The sequence below is a fragment of the Agelaius tricolor genome, unplaced genomic scaffold, assembly GCF_023055355.1.
Source record: "Agelaius tricolor isolate 1412-34295 unplaced genomic scaffold, bAgeTri1.0.p SCAF_9, whole genome shotgun sequence".
NCBI classification, from domain to species: Eukaryota; Metazoa; Chordata; class Aves; order Passeriformes; family Icteridae; genus Agelaius; species Agelaius tricolor.
The window spans coordinates 4033216-4056101 of record NW_027269269.1 but is presented as its reverse complement, the minus strand read 5'-3'; positions in this window follow the sequence as shown (position 1 = coordinate 4056101).

Genomic DNA, 22886 nt, shown 5'->3' with positions numbered 1-22886 from the left:
GCACGAAGAAAAATAGTCTTTTTCAGGAAAGAAGAAAAGCCATGACATTGTTTTGATGATTTTGAATATTGCAGAATTTATTTGAATAAAGGCTTTATTTGAATAAAACCTTTGTATAAATCTACAGTCAGATAGTTGGAAAATGATTGAATAAAATAATAATAAAACACAAAAACTAATTAGAGTATTTTAAGAAAGTTACTGATTAGCATGTTTCCAGGATTATCTTGTTATTTGGAAATATTTGGGGCCTGAAGAACCTGACCAGCACATGTAGGCAAAGTCAACAAGAAAAAAGCACTATTTTTTCCTCATTCAGTTCTTTGTACAGACTTGGGAACTGCTCCTCTGAGAGAAAGAGAATTGCTTACCAATAGTGCTAAAGAGACTTGGATGACTGTCCTATCTGACCTCCTGGAAGTAGAACTATGACTCTGGTGGGTATCATCAACAAAGGCAGAAATCATCCCCTGATTTCCCACCACACCTCTGCTCCCATGACACGCAGGAACTACAACAGCCTCTATTTCTATGTGTTTCTTTTCCATTGCCAAATTAGCACTTTGTACTCAAATATTTACATAATATTATGATTACACAATCATTTCTGAAGGAAAAAAGGATTTCTTTTTCTTACCAACTTTTATGGTTTGGACTCTACCCACAGAAAATCTTATTATAAACGAAAAAGCTGTGACTGCTTTCTTTGTGGAATGTTGGCCATTTAATGGCAGTGAACTAATTTTTAAACAAGATCTACCTTAGCCTTTTTATCTATTAGATAAAAGGGTCATATCTAAAGTCAGTTTCAACCCTTTCTTAAAACTGATGATAAATTACACAGTTGTATTGGGTTTGCATGGCCAAGCTTTCATAGTGAGGGTGGGCTTCAAGGGTGGCCTCTGTGAGAAGCTGCCCGAAGCTTCCCCCATGTCCAGAAGAGCCAATCCCTGTTAGTTCCAAAGACAGATCCATTGCTGGTCAAGGTTGGGCTGATTAGAAATCGTGGTAATGCCTCTGTAATAACATATTTAGGAAGAAGAAGAAAAATAAAAGTTACTGCACAGATGTAATTGTGGTCAGAGAAGAGCAGGGTGAGAACACATGAGAGGGACAGCCCTGCAGACACCAAGGTCAGTGCAGAAGGAGGGGCAGGAGGGGCTCCAGGCACTGGAGCTGAGATTCCCCTGCAGCCCTTGGTGCAGAGTGTGGTGAGGCAGCTGTGACCCTGCAGCCCATGGAGATCCACAGGGATGCAGAGATCCACCTGGAGCCCATGGAGGAGCCCATGCTGGAGCAGGTGATGCCTGAGGGGAGGCTGTGGCCCGTGGGAGGCCCCTGGGGAGAGGAGCCCATGCTGGAGCAGCCTGTCCTGGAAGGGGCTGCACCCTGGGGAAGAGTGACCCACGCTGCAGCAGTTTGAGGGGAACTGTTGCTTGTGAGATGGACTCACACTGGACAAGTTCATGGAGAACTGTCTCCCATGGTGCGGCAGGGGAACAACTCCTCTCCCTGAACAATGGCAGAAACAACATGTGATGAACTGGCAATAACCCCATTCACTGAGCCACTGGGGGAAGAGGTAGGGCTCAGGAAGGATGAAGGGTTTGGGGGACGGTGTTTTGAAGGTTTTATTTTTCATCTCATTATACTGCTCTGCTTTTGTTGGCAATAAATTAAATTAATGTCTCTAATTCAAACCTGTTTTGCCCATGACAGAATTTGGTGAGTTACCTCTCTTGATCCTTAGTTCATGAACCCTTTGTTATATCTTCTCCCCACTGTCCAGCTGTGGACAGGAGCATTAGAAAGGCTTTGGGGGTCAGCCATGGTCAAGCCACTACAGCAGTTTATAATTTCCTGTTACATATCCCTAGGACACTTAATAAATTGCTTGTGTTTGGACTTCTTCCAAAGTTTGAAAATCCCTTCCTCCAAAATGGACATTCTAGATGTTTTTAAAATATTCATTTACCTTTTCACTCTATTTGCCTCTTCCCAGAACCACACATTTTGTTCTCTTTCGAAATCCAGATGACATACAACCTAAGTTCCATAGAAAGTCTTGCAGGTTTTCCAAGGATACCAAAAAGAAAATTCTTAGCAATAAGATTAAATTTGAATTATCCAAGAAACTTCTGTACTACAATATTTAAATAGTCTATTTAATCCTACTTAGAAGTACATTAATAAAATAAAAACTTATTTGCAAATAGTTTTCCTGAAAAATATTAAGTAACTATTTTATATATGTTACTTATCTTACTTTTAGATAACATATGCATATGTTATCTAAAAAGGCCATGAATTTTTGAAGGGTTTTTTTTCTGAAGTCTCTGAGTTTTAAATGGAAAACTGTACACTCTATAAGCATGTATTTTGAAGTATGAGGCACTTTTTTTTCTTCCTGCTAAAAAAATTCAAATTTGAAGCATTGGTTAAAAAAATATCAAAAGAACAATATTCTAAATAGTCAAAGTATGAATGTAAAGTTTAAGAAGATATTATAAGCTAGTTTATATTTTTCTACCCTGTTCAGATCTGACCTCTTGCAAGAATAATATGAAACTGCATTTTTCACCCAGGGGTGGTCTTCTATGTCTGAACTAATCAGAAGGTTGAAAACCTGGTCATCACACTGATTTCTAACACTTTGATTTCAGACAAAAGGGCACTGTCTATAGGCCATCAATATTCCTATTTGGAAACAAAGTTTTCCATGACAGATACATACATTCCTAGATTGTGTACCAGTCAAGTGTGAGTCCATCTATCAAAAGCATAGGCCAAGGCCAAACACCCACAGGTAGCTCAGAAACTTCATGGAAAACACCATTATAATAATAAATGAAAGGGTTTTCCAAGTTCATACCTTCTTACCAGTGATTGGCTTTAATTACTTTTCTCCTTTAACTAGATAAAAACTGATGAAGAAAAAAGTGTTTCTTTGATTGGAGACTAAGCAAAATCCATCAGAGACCTTTATTCTGAATTTCAGATTTCAACAAATTATATTTCACCTTCTCTTATACTAAGATGAGATTATTATAATTTATGGTTAAAGAAAAAAAGAAAAAAATGAAAATAATTTATTTTCTCTTCCTTAGCCTGCACCACTGATCCCACCCAGAATTGTGTTTCTTAGCCCTCCTGTGAGGTACCTGCAGGGTGGACAGGAGGACAGCTAGACAATGCACTCCAGCTCTGGTGTGGGCAAAACTGACCGGGTAGGCATACAAGGAGTATCACATATATTCAGAAAACTGCTGCTTTTTGTACTTGCTTTGCATTTATAACTCTTCAGCAGTAGTCAAGCTTCATCACTGGGTTGTAAATTACTTTATTACAATATTAACAAAGGCACTAGCATGTGGCAAATCCAGAGGTTTGTTTTCATTGTATGCTGTAATCAAATGAGAACTGCTTGCATACAGTTAACAAAGCAGACAAGAAAATTCTGAGACCTTGAACAACTATGTTAGGTGATTTTTATAATGCAGGTAGCAAACAATTTAAAACTCTTTGACTACAGTAAGGACTTTGGGATGGTTATTATTTCATTGTTTCAAATTGTAAAGATTTAACATCTTATTCTAGAGCAAGATAATGGGAGTGAAAACACTGAAAGGCAAAAAGCTATTTTTATCAATTACTTCTTCTCCTCTGAGTATGTAATCCTCATTTGAAAGAAACTCATAAGTGGAAAATAAATCCTTCAAAACAATTTTTATAGCTACTCTCACTAGAATAATTTAGACTAAATACCTCATTATATTAATGCAAATTAGTTTTTACCATACAATGGATACCTTTAAATAAATCCTTGTCATTTAAATAAATTCAGGAACTATCAGAACACTTCAGGAATGTACAAGTACCCTACACACAGGAAAGGAAAAATGAGCTTCATAAATCTTTGGAACTGAGCAAAAATATATACATAAGTGTAGTTTAAATTTTGAATGTAGGTTGTGTTATTAATGCAGATAACAGGGCAATGGCTGTGGAGCTTCTGAGATTTTCCTCAGCTCATGCTTTAACATGGATGTTTAATATTCATTGCCAGTCTAATTTTTAATTTCTATTTGACCATTAAAATATTGAAGGTCCGGTGTAACCTTAAATATATGTACAGCCCTGTTCTGAAGAGCTTGCTATAGAAGAGGTCTTGTTTGTCACACATGCATTTTACCCCTAAATGAAATGCATTTGAAATGTTCATTTTTGTTCCAAGGGCTTCTCATTTGTCTTCTGTTAAGGACTGATATCCATAAGAAACAAAATAACCTTCTATGTCTTCCATGAACCCCTCAGGAATTTTCTTCTTGTATTGCACATGGGGATAATAGGAATAGCTTAAATCCACTGCAATTATAATGTTTAATTCCAACACCATATCTATTCCCCTAGTTTATTACTTTTTTTCAGTATTCCTGCTATATGATATAATCTCAAGTCTTTAATGAATTGCCAAACTACAATGTAAGTGCTAAGTATACTATATTTTCTGTCTTCAAGAATAGACATCTTCAAATACAGTTAACAGTCTTCCAGTACTTTAAAAATAATTACAGCATAATTGAACTTTAGGAGCCATATAATACTGTTCTGTAAAAACAGACAAATAGGCAACGGAACTTTTTTATTATTGCTTTAAGAGAGAGGATTCCTCCTGAGAAGAGGAAAATAGACAATTAAAAGACCACAGTCCTGAACTTCAGAAGAGCAGATTTTAATCTGTTCAGGAATTTGCTTGGAAGGATTCCCATGTGAGACCATCCTGGAGACATGAGGGGTCCTGAAGAGCTGATTGAATTTCAGGAATTGCCTCTTCCATGCTCAGAAGTGGTCCATCCACATGCACAAAAACTCACACAACTGTGGCAGGAGCAACTTGATCTCTTTGAAGAAGTTCCTGCTCACAGAAGGGGCATTGGGCTAAATGACCTTGAAAGGTTCCTTCCAACACAAACTATTCTATGGTTCTATGGTTCTATAGTTCTTTGATTGAAGAGCCACTAGTGAGCTTTGAATGGTGCTTAGAGGAGGCTCATGAGGTCTGTAGAAAGGAAAAGTCTTTCCTATCATTCCTCCTCTCAAATCCCTAGAAAAGTACTCCTGGCAGCCAGTTCCTAACATATGAGAGGCAAGATCATGACTGGGAGAAGTCAGCATGGATTTGTGAAGGAAAAACCTGGCTAACCAATGTAAGAGTATTCTATCATAAAATTCTATCATAAAACATATTGAATGTTTTTTACCTTGGCCGTAGCAAGCATTTTGTTGCTGTATGTTATAACATCCTCGTGGATAATGAAGTACAGGATAGGGAAGTAGAACTGAGGTGGACTGAAACCTGGCTCAACTGCCACTCTAAAAGCTTTGTGATCAGTGACAGAAAATCCATCTGGGTGCCAGCCACTTACAGAGTACCCCAGGGGTCAGTGCTGAGCCAATGTTGTTTAACAATTTCATTAATGAGCTGGAGAACCGGACAGAGTGCACCCTCAGGTATAAAACTGGAAGAAAATCTCGATACACCAGATGGCTGTGCTGCTATTCAGAGGGACCTCAACAGGCAGGAGAAATGGGCCATTGATGCTTTCTTCCATCAAAGCAGATAAGAAGCATCCTGGCTGCTATTAGGAAGAATGCGGCCAGCAAGGTGACCACAGATGAGACCACCTCTGGAGTGCTGTGTCTACCTCTGGGTTCTCCAGCACAAGGAAGGCATGGCCATACTGGAGTAAGTCCCTTGATTCACCATGAAGACAGTTGAAGGGATTTTTAGAGATTGCAGCATCTAACCCACAAGTGACTGAGAAAGGATGCTCAACTTCTAGAAGAGGATGTTCATTGAGAATCTTATCCATGTTTATAAGGACTTGATGGAGAGTAGTAAAAAAGGCATAGCCAGATTCTACTCAGTGACAGGACAAGAATCAATGGGTGTAAATTAAATTCAACAAAGTCTATTTGCATTTATGAAGAAGCTTTCTAATTATGAAAGTGGTCAAGTACTGGCACAGGTTGTCCAGAAAGGTTTTGGAGTCTACATCCTTGGAGATACTAAAAACCTAACTGGAGATGGCCTTGCTCTTGCTGACCCCTGTTGGACTAAACGTTCTCCAGAGGTCCCTTGCAACCTCAGCTGTTCTGTGACTTGGTTAAATGTTAGTTTACAAACACTGAGCCTCCTTTCAAAATCAATCATAAGTGTGAAAGAAAGCCAAACTACATGGTCTATCTGAATATTTCACAGACTAAAACAAAGGGGAGTGAGTATTCTCCTTTGTGAAAAGGAATGAAGTTCAGCTGAAGTAAACTTACAGACAAAAGTTCACAATTTGTTCTATTCTTCTTAGCCTTGTTCTACCATTAAAAGGCAACAAAGCTGCCTGTTCAGATTTAAAATGTGATGTTCCTTTTGAAGGCTATTCAAGAGCAGCAGCTGGTAAGGATGGTTTAGGGCTCAGTGAACATCAGGCAATATATATCACAGCTGTGAACCCTGGAAGACTATTGATTCAGTAGCCTCTTCTAATTGTTAATGGAAGTATGGATACCCTAACTGACATGACACTAAAACTAATAGCTTCAGGCACCTGTAGAAACCTCAGAGATTTCCACTTTACTGTACACTCAAAAAATTTATCACAAGCATGGGAGCAAATCAAATCTGTCATAAAAGTACTGAGAAAGTGGCACTTGATTAACACACATATTATTATTTGTGGGACTTGCAGGTGCCTTTGAGAACCTAGAGAGTGGTCTTCTTGAATAACACTTTACCCTTTTCCATAATACTTTACAATCATAGACAATGGGGATATTTATGGATTAAAGAAAAATCAATTAGAAACTCAGTGCTTGGTTCTCCAGCTTTTCTCCCAAGGTCTTCATGCTACAATGGTTACTATGAGGATTAAAGATCAAGATTTCAAACTAATTTGGTTTGGGTTTCTTTTTGATAGATGACTGATGGAAAACACTAAAATCTGGAGAGTTAATATATTGAGTCAACATTGTAAAGTACCCATGTTAATTGGAATACTAAGCCACGATTTTCTCAAAAGCGATTTAAGGCCAGATTTGCAAATACATTTAGATAAAGACAGAGGCAGCCATAAGAGATTCATACATCAAATAATAAAGTAGTATTAAATCCTCATATACCACCCATAAATATTTTAGGTAATTATACAACTATTAAAATATGCTCCTCAGACATTTTGAAACAGAGATTTGGTATGATATCCAGATGCATGCAAGGGATTCAAGAGCCTTAACTCCAACAGCAGTCTCCAAGACTATGATTTTAAATCACTAAGTCACCTTGTAAAAATGGGACAGGCTTCAAAGTTGCTTACATGCTTTTGAAAAGGCCACCCTTTTAGAAAATGAGTTAACATTTACCCAGCCTGGTCACAATAGCCTGAAGAACATTAGATTTCAGAACCACAAGGATAGTAGGATCTTATCTTAAAAATCTATTTAGATATAAAAATTAATGATTATATGTGGGGCTCAATCTGAACTCAATTATGCAATTTAAAAGCAATGCTAAAAAAAATTAAAACATTAAGTCTGCAAAATTAACTATTCAGAGATTAGAAAATGTTAGATTTAAGATTTTGCTGTGTAACTTTACATTTGCTTTCAGGTGCTTGGGTGCCTTATTTAACTGTATGGTCATAAAATACTTTTCTCTGAGGATCTACTTCATTCAAGGAATGACAGTGCCCACAAAACTAATCAAAGTTCTGTACTTAATGAGTCTTTAACATGATTGCATGCAAATTTATATGCAAATGGCCAGTTGTGCATCTAAGTGGCTACTTGTATATGTCATTATCTGATTTGCATGCATAATAACTGTAATTAGACACAGATTTAAAATGTGAAACCACAGTGTGTGCTGCTGAAAAATATGACTTAATTCATGTATTAGTCATGTCTATTAATCAATCATTTACTTACAATATGTTTACATTAATCAGCTGCTCTTTGCATAACTTACATTGCCTCCTTGCCTACAAGATTTATCCTGTTCCTTTTACCTAATCACTGTTTCTGTCATTCAGGAGGCAGACACTACAGGAACCTCTGCCAAATAGCAACCTGCCTCTCTTATGGCTGCAGTCTGTGATCTATGGAATCCTCACTCAGTTACCCCATATGAACTGAGAACAATCTTAAACTAGGACAGATCTATGCATCAGAATTGGTTAATATCCCCCTTTCCAAGTAGTATGAGGTTTTATTCCTCCCATTGACATCTAAAGAAATTTTCAAAAACTCTATATCAGTTCTGAATTTTTACTCCTAACTGGCCCTTCCCCAGTGCAATCCAAGATTGAAACCACAAATTTTATAGGCCAGAAGCAGCAGAGTGCAAGGAAAGCATGAAGACATGTTACTCTTTATCAAGCAAACATGTTGCATTCAATTTGGATGACCTGCTAACCTCATCTTATATTTTCCATTCCCTACATACTAAATTCTCAATATAGGCTAATCTATCTTCACTTTTATGTGAAGTATTAATGGGAGGACTGGATGACCTCTATATTCCGCAGGGAACAGGCTGCTACTCTTTTGTGATCCATATGGCAGTCTGTTCTGCTATATTATGCCTGTATAAACCATTACCTGTATAAACACCCATGGATGAAGGAGAAGATATCAGCAAAGCATACCATGCACGAGATGTTCCTTAAGTCTAGGGAAGCAGAGCAGATAAAGTCTGTTACATGGAGATCTTTGCCATACCACAATTATTGCACATGCATTAATCAGAGAAAAACTGAAATGGAATAAAGATAGCAGCAACTGGCACAATTTAAGATCTCTGAAGGCACTGTGAAGCAGAAGAGTGTTCAGTGTTCCATTAGGAGTCCTACAAAAGAAGAGCTGTGCATTAAAAGGGCTCTCTGAGGCCATGAAGCTCAGTAATCAGTCAGGTACTAGTTTTCATAATAAATTAAAGTTAATTTTTAAATTAATCTAGTCTCATACCAACAGCCAGGTGGCAGCATGCTTCTTTGATGACCTTTGGTGAGACATATCAGTGATACCACTGGACTGTAACTAACACTAAGAGAAAGACAAGGTGGTCTGAGAAAACAGGAGGCAACTGCACTGAGCACCACTGCTCCACAGTTCTCATAATTAAGCCGAGTCAACTCCAAAAAGAAACTATGGAGATGAGAGAGTTACTTTGAGACCATTTGACTGTGACTATGCTTTTAGTGCACGTGTTTAATTAGATTGTTACAATTAATGTCATGCAGCATCTGTCAGCATAATCCTCATGACAAACCTTCTTCAGGCTAACTGTATGAAGCTGAAAAAGAGTACTCTCCTTGTTCTTTTTAACCATTACTCAGAATGCCCAAATTAATGACAATGCATATGTGGAAAAAAATCATCTGACTGAGAGCTTTCCTGTTCAATCACAGGAAAATAAAATTAGTGGGGTTGCAATGGGTCCCTTGAGCTAATACTGTTGTTACTACTAACATGATAATGCTAGCAATCCTAATCCCCACAAACTTTGCCTTGGTGGGACAAAGTGGGCATGACAGAACAGCACAAAATACCATAATTTTGTTTACATTTTTATGACAACTATGGAGGCCTCACAACATCAACGTCTCACTGGCAGCAGTGCTGCAAGTAAACATATTGAGGATTAGTCATGGATGTCTTATGGAGCTATATGTTAACATATATGCAAACTTCAGCCAGCATAAAAAGGTCTTGCTTTTTCAAATATTAACAGTATAAATATTTTCTAAGACAGCTTGACACATTGCTTAAAATCCACATTTCCTTGTTTTATTCCCGTTTATTAATCTATCCTTACTAAAAACCTTTATATAATCCAGGTCCTCTCTCTAATCAATGGAGAGAGATATTAATTTACAAAGCAGCAACTAATTCTGCCAGTTTAAGAAAAATGAACTATTTTGTATAGTTCCACTTGTGCTGAGTCATAGCAAAATTTCAAACTGAAACCACAGTAAAAACCTGTCATTTCTGAATGATGGCTGTTTGCTACTCACCCTGAAATTACTGACTACATTACATACATCTACAGATTCTCTTGTATGCTGCTTTCACCCCTTTTATTGTTATTTCCTTTCATCTAAGCCATAAAGGAAACACAAACACTGTCTTTCTTCTCCACTCAAATTAATTTCCATTTCCATTATTCTATCAGCAACCTGATAAAAACACTCCTTTAACTTGTGAAAAGATCTATGCAAAGCAGGAAGAAATAATAAATCTATTTGAAATTTAAAGATAAACTAAAATATGCACATGGAAGCCTCCAGGGCTGATTCTTAAGGAACTGATGGAGGGACTGCCTCACTCTTAACATCTATTATGTGAAACTAAATTAATTTTTTTTATTCTTTACAAAGATATTCATAAATCCCATAATGCAGAGAAGCATCATGAACATACAGGTGAGCTGGGAGGCAGGCAGATCAAGAATAGCTATGTGTGTGTGTGTGTGTGATACAGGGCTGCTGCCACCATTGAAAGGAGATGGGAAGCAAGGTGCAAGCATTGAAAGCAAGGTGCCTTTTCCTGTCTGAACACTAGGAAGAAGTGTCTTCCTCTAACCACTTTTTCTGTAATCATCTATATTTGGATAAAGGCTTTAAATTTTTTTTTTTGCTAAATGTTTCTTGAAAATGAGCATTTCTTTCCTCTCCCAAAGATTAGAAATTTCCCAAGGAATTTTGAAAACAAATTTCTAAAATGCTACTGAATCCTGTCTTATATATCTTACAAAACCAGCCTCCCTGAAAATTATTAATAAATCTAGCTGTTTTATTTTGCAGAGATGTTTTATTAAGTTTATTATGTTTTTTATAGATGCTTTTTATCTTGTGAACACCTTGAGGTATGACTTGTATGTTTTACTTCTCCACCAAACCAGGCACCCTGGACAGACCCTTCCTACAAGAAAGTTTGCATCTTCTATTTGATTATACTCCTAAAATATTGATCATAAAGCAAAATTAAAGAACCTTTTTCACTCTTTTAGAACATCTTTAAGTATGGTTTGATTCTTGAATACCCTAGTCTTATTGAACACATCACCAGCTGAATGTTTTGCACTGAATATTTTATAATTGTATGAATGTTTCTTCATGACAGTAAAAACTGTATTCATAATTATGCAGACTGAGGTGTGGCAGATTCAACTCCTTGCTGAAATGAGGAAATAAACCTGTAAATATTATCCACAGGCAATCAAGTTACAGTCAATCAACTAATGAACACTTTTCCTGTGAGCCTATTAAGTGCATCCCTGCATGAATGAGTATGAATAATACTGTATCTGAAGCAGATGACAGTTGAAGCAAGGGGAAAAAAGTGAAGACAATTTCCCAAAAAAAGTATTTTCAGCTTCACAGTGAGTGCTTTTAAAAGAAACCAAGTGTGGTAGACAAACCTTGGTGAATTAAAACACAAGGTTCTTTACTTTTCCACAAATCATGCAACAATGATAAGAATTTCACTTGGAGAGCTTAAAGTATGTTATGCCAGCTGAAGATTTTTTATTTCAAGTGGAGAATCATTGAAGTGCTTGATAGGCATACATGAAAGGAAAGGTTTTCCCTTCTGGTTTAAGGTTCTATGTCTAAAATCTATGGCTCACATTCTGAGCAGTGTCACCTTCAATAAGAGGAAAAGATCCATGCCAGTTTATGCCAAGTGATGATCTACTTTCTGCTCCTCCTCCCAAAATGGTATTGGATATTCAGAAACACTCACTCCATTTGCTTCTAAAAATAGATGCATTGCACAACAATTTCTATGCAATTGTAATGGTTTTAAATATCTCTATGTATATATTTAAAAAAAATTGGTGGAGGTCAGACAAGGAATGTATTAGGTTACACCCCTTTACCTCATTGAAATACTATAAATTTATCTATTACGTACTGCTTGAAGATTCAGCTTATCTTCCTTTAATAGTTAATATAAGTAACTATATCCTAGAACTCTATGTTCAGTTTGCTAAAATTAATTTTTTCTGTCACCAGGCTTTGATGAGACTGTCAGAATGTAATTTTTTACTATACTTGCCGTTGTTCACATCACTCTCAGAGGTTTGCACTCTCCCCCCACATACAGACCCCAATGAGAGCTACATAAAACTTTAACGCTCAATTAATAAGTTGTTGCTAGTTGTAAACCACATTCTCAGATCAGGGAAGGGTCAAGAAGAGAGGCCTGCTTGCAGGACAAGCAAGGGACAAATTAAGTTAGGCAGCACAAACTACAAGTAGGTAAGAGAATCCAAGCTCAACCTTTCAGAAAGAATTAGGTGCCTCTAAGTCAGCTGAAGGAGACTGGATGGGAAACAGCTTCAGATCAGCTCCTCTCTGATTAAAGTCATTTTATCCTCGTTCTACAACTAAAGAAAACACCTTATTCATAGTTAAATTACAGGTTAGGATCAAGAGCCATTAGTTCTTCGACTAAAAATGCCAGAATTTTTATGTTCTCCTGCCATATGAGATACAGAACTTTTCAATAACACTGTGTTGATAACAGCCACAGAAACTACAAAAATTTTAGCAACCCTTGGGAAATGGAAAACAGGAAGGTTCAATCAAAAATGAAATCCCAATAATGAGCTTAATACAAGATCCCAGCCTAGGGAGTGAACCCCATGCAGACAGTACTTGTTTTACTTGTATTCCTCTTCTGCAATTATTCCCTTGCAAATTACTACATTTTGTGTGAAACCTCACATGCTCATTAGCACAGAAGCTGACAGGGAACACCACCAAACTCCAGGCAGTTGTGTGCATGCTGGAAGCACGCTGTGTACAGACTTCAGCTGGGGTTTTTGCTGCAAACTCAGACAGCAGTGGAGGAAAAAGGATTCTGTTAACACCACTTTTCCCCAAGTGTTTAAAGACAGCACTAAGGGCCTTCTTATATATATAGCTTTTGCCTTTGTGGTTTTTACACTGGAAATGCAGATTCAGTAATGGCTGCATTCTCTTGTTCAGCATGGTGGCTGTTTTTCTCACATCACTGAAGGTTGGGTGTGGAGTGCTTGAAGTGAGCAAGCTTAATGTCCCTTCTGCCAATATTTTTTTAAATCCTCTATATTGTGGTTATTACACACTACATGCAAGTATGTATTGCTGCAAGCAAGTAGTTAGTTTTCATTGTCTCTTACTATGTTTTTATTCATAATTGTCTTCCTAATTCATGATGCTGTCTAATTGGTTTTGTATAACTGGAATGATTATGTAAAATGTTCCAACATGCATGAAATTTCAGTGTTATAAAAATCTCACATAAAAAGCAAAACCCAGATGTTAATTCAAAACTCAGTGTAGATTTCAGACATTTGCATTGTTTTTCTCCCTAAGCATATGGCCACAACTTATTTTGATATACTCTGTTTCTCATACAAATTTTAGAAATTGAAAAACAGCTATGATTAATAAAAACAATTTTGAATAAAATTACGATGCCTGCTGAATTTCTTCTTGGGCATGTAAGCAATGACAAATCCATTTCTAGTATGCTTTGTGACAGCTGAAAGTAGCTGTGCAACCCTTAAGCTGAAGCAGTTTAATTAAACCTTGGCATTTTAACAGAATAAAAGAAAATTAGCTATCCTATTTCATTTCCCTATAGTGTAAACAGAGTGTATGACAGGCATCTGTGTGATATATAATTAATCCCACCAGTCAAAAAATTCTTTCAAGGATAGTTATGAAGACTTCAGCTCATGTATACAATAAAGTTTATATCCCAAAGTTGCTCATTATGTATTCCTCAAATTACTTAATGAGATGATTTATTGTTGTACACACTGTGAAAGAGAAAATTATGATTATATATAAAAGTAGATGCATCATACATTCATATTTGTAACTCCAAAGAAAGATAACTAGAAGCAACTGCACCTAACAAAGCTAGAGAAAAAGGTCTGCAAAGTACATTTCATATGCTACAAAAACTGTGTATAAGGAAGAAGTACTTTTCATTACTTTTTAATAAAATATGTAATAAAATATTTATTCATTGGTTTGAAATAAGCATCAATGAAGTATGAAAAAAGCATAGCATCTTTACTAATAGCATTGAATGACATCAAAGTATATTATTGAAGAGCAATTTATGTTTAAATTTATTTTAATAAGCATGCAATTCATAATCAAGCCAATTTTCAATTAAGTGATAATTGAACAGTGACAGCAGGGTGACATGCTGCTGCATGGTGGAGCAGAAGCAGCAGAAAGGGTAAAAAATTTTCCACCTATATCCTAACGGGATGAAAGAAATAAGCACATAACAAGTTCTCAGCTAGCTAGAAAAGGTTTACTGCAATTTCGGTTCCAGTAGGGTGTTTTAACTGGCTTCCAGCTGCTGCCCCAGAAGGACAGCTGTCTCCTACAAATCCCATCTCACACCATTTTGATCCCATGGCCGCCCAGGATATGCCAGAGCACAGCATGCCCACCTGGTTGTGTAAGCAGGCCCAGGTCTCCCCTGACAATAATGGGAGTGTAAACCTTTAGTTTACAGTTAGATATAGATGGGAAGTTGTGTGAAGGTTTCTAAATCTCAAACTGAATCCTATTCTTAGGGCAGGAGCCAAAAAACACGCAATGGGGATAAGCATATATCCACATACAAGTGTCTAACGTAGTTTGAGTTGTCTTACGTTGTCCAAGAAACTCGTATGGGACAAAGGACAAGGAGGGAAGGTGCACACTGCAGGATGCCAAGTAGGATACCCCTAGGGCATATCAAAGACCACTGGACCCTACAGATGACCAACTGACATGTTTTATAACATTTATATTGCTGTAAGACAAAACTGTAGCTCAGTGGTGCACCTAATCTTACAGGGTTCCTGATTTGATGTAAAGCCCTCTATTCACAAGCAGTCCTGCACCTACACATACTCAGAACAACTTGGCTTCCACAGCTCAGTGCCACGATCCCACCTGACCTGGAGCGAGATAGATCAAACAGCCCAAAGGACCCAACATGCAAGTTCTGCACAGAGAACTACAAGTGCATCTATTAGAGACACACAGCAAAAGCAGTGGCTCTGTTTCACCCAGTAGCCTGTAGAAATAAATGGACTTCTGTCTCCCTCATCACTTTAGAATATATGCACTAATGTGGATTTATTATAGTGTTTATGCAAGTCAAGTTGAATTCACCAGTAGGTACTATAAAGAGGGAGACATGCTTTTCTTGGAGGTGAACTGGGGTGGGAGGAGAGGAAACAGACACAGACTGGAACACAGAAAATTCTGAGCAGATATTAAGGGGATAAAACTACCTTGATGGTTATCCAAATTTTGAACAGAGAGGTTGTCTACAGACTCTGAGATGTTTAAGGCTCAGCTTGACGTGACCCACACCAACCTGACCTAATTAGACCTGCTTTGAGCAAGGAATTAATGAAGATGACATTCAGAACTCCTGTTAGAACAGAACTACTCTATGAAGTAATAATTAATTAATTTAATTACTTCATTAAAAAATAATGAATGAAGTAATTACTCTGTGAAGGTAATTTTAAGAATATGGCTTCAGATATACACATACTTCATTGGCACAAGAATGCATCAGATTTCATAGCTAAAAGAGACTATATCTTGGTCTGAAATACAGGAACTTGCTTTAGGTTCCACAAGGCACACACAATGTGCAATCAAAGGTAGGATTCTCATAATGAAATCCAAAATTACACAGAGGTTAAGCAGAGAGCTAAGAAACACTGCCCACAGAAGGTTATCTAGCCTTTCATTCCTTCACTCTTCAGAATTTCTAAAGAATTAAACCACCATGCTCACAAACTCAGCAGTAGGAATGATCTAGGCTGATCCTAGAAATAAGAAGTTATTCAGGAACTACATTTATGCCTATAATAACACTGAGGATTGAAAAATTTGAACCAGAATTGGGAGTAGTAGGAGTTTATAGGAGATTTTAAAACACTTTTCCTACATTATATCTGTATAAGTAACTCTCACCTCTATTACATTTATCCTAAATGAATTTATATTTTGCAAAGAAAATTTATATCCTGCACTAGTTACACAGAATCAGGATCTATTAGGTTATCTTTTTCAAAGCCATAACTGTATTTTGTTTGAGAAAAAAATTATGTTTAATACTAAAATAAAGCCTGTGATAATTTTTTCTTTTTTTTTTTTTTTTTTAACTGAGAAAATACACTAGAGAATTCTATGATTTCATTATGCCTTTTTTCATGGCTATTTCATCTCAATTACTGTTCCTGAAAATTTTTGTATTTTCATGGAACTGGGCTTCAATTTTGCAAAGGTAGCCACAACTCTAAAGTAGCTATTTTATTCTGGTTGCCATTTACTGTAATTCCTTCCTTTTCAATGGGAAATTATCTGTGCCTCTTCATCATGTTTCAGAATGACAGAAACAGAGGACTGAGGGCTCTCAGAAAATCCTGTATTCCTTTAGAAGTCCTACATGACCTGCAACACTGGAATCTAACTTCAGAATCTTTCTGAACTTCTGTAAGAACATAGATTAGCAATTTTTCTATAAGTAGATAGGGGACAATTTAGGGTGAACTCTGTCAAAAACATCTCATAGAAGAATAGAGTTCCAAATATCATTATAGCCTCAAGACTGAAGGGTGAAAGTTACTTTAAATGGGAACAAGCAATTTTGAAAGATTCTAAATTGTTTGGGAATTTCATAACAGTCCAAATTTTTCTTTTTTGAGTTGGGACAGAAGCAGTGGCACAGCAAACAGGGAACATTACTACTCCATGTATGAGATTGTGGAATAAGACCTGAGCACTGATTCTCATGGACTATTCTAAACGGTTTTATCTACAGGTACTATTAAAGAACTTCCCTATGCATTACTGAGCACAAAGTAACTGTGCACACTGTAAATATTTAGCCACATATATAACTGAATATACCCAGTACAGCAGCTGAAGAGAGTAGTAGACATTCCTAACAGCCTACAAATAGGATTGAGTTTGCAGCCTGTTCATGATAGTATTATTATATATTCATTTGTCTCTATATGGATGGTTGTAATCAGCAATATTTTATTTCTTTATTGTTATTTACCTTCCTTGTGCTCCTTATTGGGACATGTGTTATCTATATGTTTTAAAGCAGAAAGTGAATATAAACTAAACTTAAAATTTTATGATATATATAAGACGTGATGGCTGAGGTAATTCCAGCACAACTACTGCACAGTAAAAGAATGATGTAAAATAACATTTCAGTGTAGTAATACAGCTAAAGCACCAGATTTATTACTACCATTACTTAGTATGCTTAAAAGACACAGTGAGCATGAATTCATCTAGATGAGACAAGAACTAGTGGCTCAACAAAATTTTTCCTCTTCAGGGCCGTATGACATTCTTGCTAAAGTCTGAATAACAGCACAAAAGAAATTTCAAAAGTACTGATTACTATTACAAAGCCTCCAAGGAATTCACATTTCCATAGTGTCATGAAAGGACATTATTCAGCTGACAGTAAAGATTTGAAAATAAAATTGTTATGCCACATGCATGTTGATAGCAATTTGGCAAGAGATATAGTATAATTTAGATAGAAGGAATAAAACCAGAACAAAAGCAAAACAGAAAACCCCTGTTAACAATATTCTAAACCCTGCTTTTCAGGAGGATATTAAAGAGCTTGTTTATAACCACTGCTAGAATATCTACAACAGTGTCGCAGACATCTTTTTGTGAAAATCTTTTCTTAGGATTTTTTCTCTTCTGAGAAGCTGAGGCCTCAGAAACAAAATGTAAACAATGGTTATCTGCTGCTGTGGAATGCATCAGGTGTGTCTGTGGTTGGTCTCCTGTGGATGTTTGGATTTACTGACCAGTCACGGCAGAGCTGGCTCTCGCGCTCTGTCCGAGCCAGCTGCCTTTGTTAGCATTCTTTGCCATTCTATTCTTAGCTTAGCTCGCCTTCTGAGAGACGCAACCTCTTCTTCTATTTCATTTTACTATAGTTATAATGTAATATATATATATCATAAAATAATAAATCAAGCCTTCTGAACATGGAGTCAACGTTCTCGTCTCTTGCCTCATCCAAGAACCCCTGTGAACACTGTCACACAACAGAGATCCATCTTCTTTGTATGACTACAGAAGGAGATTCTAATAATTTCAGGAAATAGTCCTATTAAAAAAAAAGAAAAGCCTTAGTTGTCATATTTGACCAGTTAAAATATAATACACTATTTTACCATACATCATTGTGAGACAATTATGCTTATGAAAGAAAGCTTCATGCTTATGAACCACCTTTACCATGACACTACCAAAACACTTATCCAGGTACATTGTATCACTGACTGATTTGGTTTAAGCTGGTAGAATTAAAAAATAAATTTTAAAAAAATTGTTAAAAGATTTACTTAGGGACAATGCATGGCCTACAAGACATTTTGTGACAAAATGGGTCCTAATAAAAGGTTATTTTTAATGAGTAATACCTTATTTAGAACTGCAATATGGCATTTAAAATCTAATTAGTTTATCCTTTTCTCCACAGACAGAGGGAAAAAAAGAGATAAACTAGCAACTAAGAAAATAATACAATATAAATTGGTACAAAACTGGTAGAAATGAGAACTGTGTTCATTCTGCTAACAGTGCATTCATATTGGTCATATCTAAAGGGTACAAAAAGACAAGCAAAATGTGTAGTCTGAACTAATTACATTGCATTGAAGCAAGAAATCTTTGGAAGTGTACATTCAAATATAAGAGGAAAAAAATCTCAACAGGGGTAAGGAGGAAAAAATGAGGCACAGAAGGCATGCAAAAAACTGTCTGCCAGGAATGACCAAGGAAGCTATCCTGTCTGTGTTTCCTCTTGGTTGGATCTAGAAGGTTTGCAAGGAGGCAATACCAACACTCTGGGGCCACTCAATGGAGAAGGTGCCAGAAAAGGCTTCAGATCCCAGTTTACAAATGAATCCTGATATTATTGCCTAAGTGGCTGTTGAGTTATTAGGAGTAGCCAGAAATCTTCAAAAACGGTCTTCAGAATGCTCAGGATGCTTTTTGTTGACTACACAAAGAGCACCAACAACTCTGAGACACAATCATGGATTCCAGATGCAGTATAAGGAATAAAATGGGCAACAGAAAAGCGGAAGAGGAACATGTATGAATTTCTCAGGAGCTCAGGGTTATAAGAGGCACAGCGTACTTCACAAATGAAGGTTTCCCATGGGCTCCATTCCTCTGGAGCTTATATCCAGGCTGGGCTCTTTTCATGGACACTGAGTCTGAATGTGAAGAAATGCCTTGTCATTCTATCCTTGGATTTCAAGGAAAGCTCTTACCAATACCTGACTATGGAACTCAGAAAAAGCCCTGGATTTCTTGAAGGGGCTAATATGCTATCACGGGCTTGCTTTATGTTTTTTATAGGTGCTCACAGAAAAAGCAGGTCATACAACACATATCCACACAAAAGCTGTTGGATCCTTTAGCCCTGAGATAGACCACCTTCCATTTTTCATACTTGAATTTACACAGTTGGATGGTATCCAGGGAGATGGCCTCATAAAACAACTTAAGATTTTTCTTCTCAGAAGGAAGCTGATCACTCAGGCATAATCCCTGAAAATATTAGGAACTCTAGGGGTATTTTTTTTGTTTTGTTGTTAGGGTTTCTTTTTGTTTGGTTTGGGATCTTTTTTGGGGGGAGGGGGATGTCATTGCTCTTTTTTTAAGTGCTTAAACAATGGTATCAGACTTGCAGCATGAGCCACAGAGATTTCCCAGAGACAACTGGGCTATTTCACAGTCCAGTATACAATTTTTGAAGGGTAGGGCTATGCTGGTGAGTTAACATTTACATGGCAGATGATTGCACAGTGAGAAGTCACAGTGTAACCCAAAGGCTGCATCTTTGGAGAACAATGGCCAAGCTGCTATGAGCCAGCTGAGTACAGATGGATCCATGCCGTCAGTATGAGCTATTCCCAATTCTGACCTTGAGTTTCTTTATTGGGAAAGCTATTTAGCTTCTGTCAAGCTGAGTAGAATTCCAAAAAAAGACATAAGCAACATGGCCAGTGAACAGTGGATGGGGGTGTGGACAGGTGAGGGAGGAGAAGGTGAACTCAACTGTTTACATGATGGTATAGATGCCACAAACCTGAACTTATCAACATGCTAGTCAGTTTGCTACAAACCCAAATATCTTTACATTTATATCTCACTCACTGCTTATTCCACTGTACAAGCAATCTGCCTTCAAAAAGAAAATAGACAGTCACTCAAAATAAATGTGTTTTCTTCAGGGAGTTTATAGCTGGTATCCATAATACAATATTTCATTTTCTATGGAATAGATTCTTATGCAGAAGTTATTAATACCATTTAATCTAGGTGATCAACATATCCACTTCTAATTCTGTCCCAGTGATTAAAGAATCACTGTTAGAATGTTACCCATACCAATAATTTTTAAACAATACTTTGGATTTACAAATCCATGTACATTATGGATTTTGTTAGCAATAGAATTTGTTAACAAGTACATACTTTTATGAAAATGAGTGAATTTTCCACAGATTTTGATTAAACTTGCTAGGGTATCCAGGACAATAATTTGCAGTACATTATCTCAAATTGAGACACAACTTCTAGTTCAAGGAACTAGAAGAGATTTGTTACACACAATACAAGCTGGTAGCAAACAACTACCAGTAGTCTTTCACAAAAGATTTCCTGATTAGCTACAGATTTTCATAATGACTACCCAAAAAAAAAAACAAACAAACCAAGGGCTGAAAAAGCTCAGAAATAACTTGAAAATGCTGATCTCACCTTGTTTCATATATACTAGATTTTTACCAGTCCTGAGCAGCAGCTCCACAGGCAACTTCCAGAGGACTTTCAACTCCTATGAAAAATCAGCTGAACATTTATTTTTAACCATCATTATTTTCTCCAATACTACAACAGCACCTGGAGGTCCAGATTGGCATACCATTTTTATGCAAGAGATGGCTACCAAAGTATCATTTGCTAGATCTCTGTTAACAACTCCCATAAAAATTTCTACATACACAAAACATGTACAATTAGTTTTAGAGATTACTACAGTGGTTGGATTGATGAGCCACAAGAAGAAAGAAGATTCTGCACAATAAAGGGCAGGAAGCAAAATGAATAGAGAAAACCAAAGGGAAAGATACAGATTACATAGTCCTACCCAAAGCAGGCTAGGATACTTTTTTTTTTTAATCCAATCTATACCCTGACTAGCCTGTGCTTACAATATTCTGCTTATAATCACTCATATAACGCCAGCCTTGTGCCAGACATAAATTTAGTACAATTCACTACAGTTATCGCACAACAGCTGAGATTCAAGGTGTTAAAATAGACCAGAATAAAATTCTAATTAAAAAAAAAAAACCCAAGAACTACTTCAGAGTGTTGTAGGTCAAAAAGGAAGGAGGTCAATGAAAGAAGGCATTATTCCAATAATAAATTACCCTCTGAATGAAGAGATTAATTTGATGTTCAACATTTTTTCCTCTCATTTCCAAAGTAAATACTTCAATGACACATTTCAGTGTACACACAGTAATTTCTACTCCAGTTGCATGTATCCCAGTTTGTATCCCATCATATCTCACGTCATTTTCAACACAAGAGGCAGTAGACATTCCAGACACTAAAAGCAATGAATCTGCATGCCTGTACATTCTTCAGACTGGGCTGGCTAAAAGCTAAAGCTCAATTCAGTCCTCCAAGGACTAGGATGATATCAAGTCTGTAGGGAATACTGCTTTTACTGCTAGTCCTGGCAGGTCAGGGTCCACTTTGCTACATTGGTTGTAAAGGTGAGTTTAGTTTGGAGAGTTTGAGTCCAACGCTCCACTAACCATGTGGGATGGCACGATTTGCCAGAAAATGGTGAGATATACTGCACAATTCTTACAGAAGTTGTTTCTGGACAGGGTTATTTCTATCGCATATAGAAGCAATACTGCCACTCATTTCAAACAAGAACTTTGTGCCTTCTGCTCAGATGCACTAGCTATTTCAGGCTGGGAATTGTTCTTTTGATCTCAGAGTTCCTTCTTACCCTGCAAATCCGGCAGTGCTTATTTCCTACTTTTCCAATGCTTCCACTTGAAAATATTTCCCCTAGTTAAAATCCCTTCTAAGGTAAAATCACTTCCTCAGTGACCTCAGTGACTCATTTTACTAACCTCTAGGATAAAGTCACTAACTTCTCTGTACCCATCATCTAAGTTTCTCATGTATTTCCTGCCAAGCCAAGTAAAATTTTGGCTTCCTCCAAATCCTTATCTCCTTAGTTTCTTCACCTTCCCAAAACCTGCCTTTGACGACATATATTACACATTTTCTCCTTAGTTGCCCGACAATCCTTTGCTACTCCTTTCTACTCTTTTGTTATCCTGTTGATATTCACTCCTCCCTGCCTTTCTGAACACCCTTCCTGCAAAATTTATCAGGAAAAAGTGCATTTATCACTCATCTTCCCAATCCGCATGCCACCCTTCTTCTCTGTCTCGTTCAGTTTCCCTCTTTTCTTCCCCGATTCCTTTTTCTTCTCCTGAACTGTGCAGACCTTATTCTCACGATCTCCTCCAGCATTCGCCCCCCAGCTCTTTTTGGGCTCTCCACCACATCTGTCCTGCCCCGGCTCCTGCCACACATCCCGAAGCCTCCCTAGCCCGTCCGTCCCACCCTGAAGCCGGCCCCGAACTCCATCGCCGGCAGCGGGCGGGGCGCGGCGAGGCGCGGCGAGGCGCGGCGGTGCCAGCCCGGCCCGGCCCGGCC